This window comes from Cucurbita maxima, unplaced genomic scaffold, assembly GCF_002738345.1.
Source record: "Cucurbita maxima cultivar Rimu unplaced genomic scaffold, Cmax_1.0 Cma_Scf05639, whole genome shotgun sequence".
Classification (NCBI taxonomy): Eukaryota; Viridiplantae; Streptophyta; class Magnoliopsida; order Cucurbitales; family Cucurbitaceae; genus Cucurbita; species Cucurbita maxima.
In genome coordinates this window covers 1-989 of record NW_019277655.1, presented here as the reverse complement: position 1 = coordinate 989, position 989 = coordinate 1, and the positions used below count along the sequence as shown (strand labels likewise).

Here is a 989-nt window from a genome sequence, read left to right as displayed (position 1 = left end):
ATAATTTTAAAAATGTCTGAGCCCAGGTTCGAACTGGGGACCTCTAGTGTGTGAGACTAAAATGATAACCAACTACACCACCCAGACAAGCTAACAAACCAAAATAACAATTTGAACTCGAATCAACAGTGAAATCGTTGTTCAGGTAATAGTTAAAACATAATTCTAAACATGTCTGAGCCAAGGTTCAAACTGAGGACCTCTAGTGTGTGAGACTAGCGTGATAACCAACTACACCACCCAGACAAGCTAACAAACCAAAATAACGATTTGAACTCGAATCAACGGTGAAATCGTTGTTCAGAAAAAAGTAAAAACATAATTCTAAACATGTCTGAGCCAAGGTTCAAACTGAGGACCTCTAGTGTGTGAGACTAGCGTGATAACCAACTACACCACCCAGACAAGCTAACAAACCAAAATAACGATTTGAACTCGAATTAACGGTGAAATCGTTGTTCAGAAAAAAGTAAAAACAAAATTCTAAACATGTCTGAGCCAAGGTTCAAACTGAGAACCTCTAGTGTGTGAGACTAGCGTGATAACCAACTACACCACCCAGACAAGCTAACAAACCAAAATAACGATTTGAACTCGAATCAACGGTGAAATCGTTGTTCATAGCGAAGTAAAAACATAATTCTAAACATGTTAACATGCCTGAGCCAAGGTTCAAACTGAAGACCTCTAGTGTGTGAGACTAGAATGATAACCAACTACACCACCCAGACAAGCTAACAAACCAAAATAACGATTTGAACTCGAATCAACGGTGAAATCGTTGTTCAGAAAAAAGTAAAAACATAATTCTAAACATGTCTGAGCCAAGGTTCAAACTGAGGACCTCTAGTGTGTGAGACTAAAATGATAACCAACTACACCACCCAGACAAGCTAACAAACCAAAATAACGACTTGAACTCGAATCAACGGTGAAATCGTTGTTCAGAAAAAAGTAAAAACATAATTCTAAACATGTCTGAGCCAAGG

The 989-nt window shown here is 38.1% G+C and overlaps 3 non-coding genes across 3 annotated transcripts; all 3 read right to left on the bottom strand.

The window, feature by feature from the left end:
* Positions 1–13: 13 nt before the first annotated feature.
* On the bottom strand, positions 14–87 carry TRNAV-CAC. Its single transcript has one exon. It is a non-coding gene; the product is annotated as a tRNA-Val (tRNA).
* An 85-nt stretch (positions 88–172) lies between these two features.
* TRNAV-CAC lies at positions 173–246 on the bottom strand. The gene has a single exon. It is a non-coding gene; the product is annotated as a tRNA-Val (tRNA).
* An 85-nt stretch (positions 247–331) lies between these two features.
* On the bottom strand, positions 332–405 carry TRNAV-CAC. Its single transcript has one exon. It is a non-coding gene; the product is annotated as a tRNA-Val (tRNA).
* Positions 406–989: the final 584 nt, after the last annotated feature.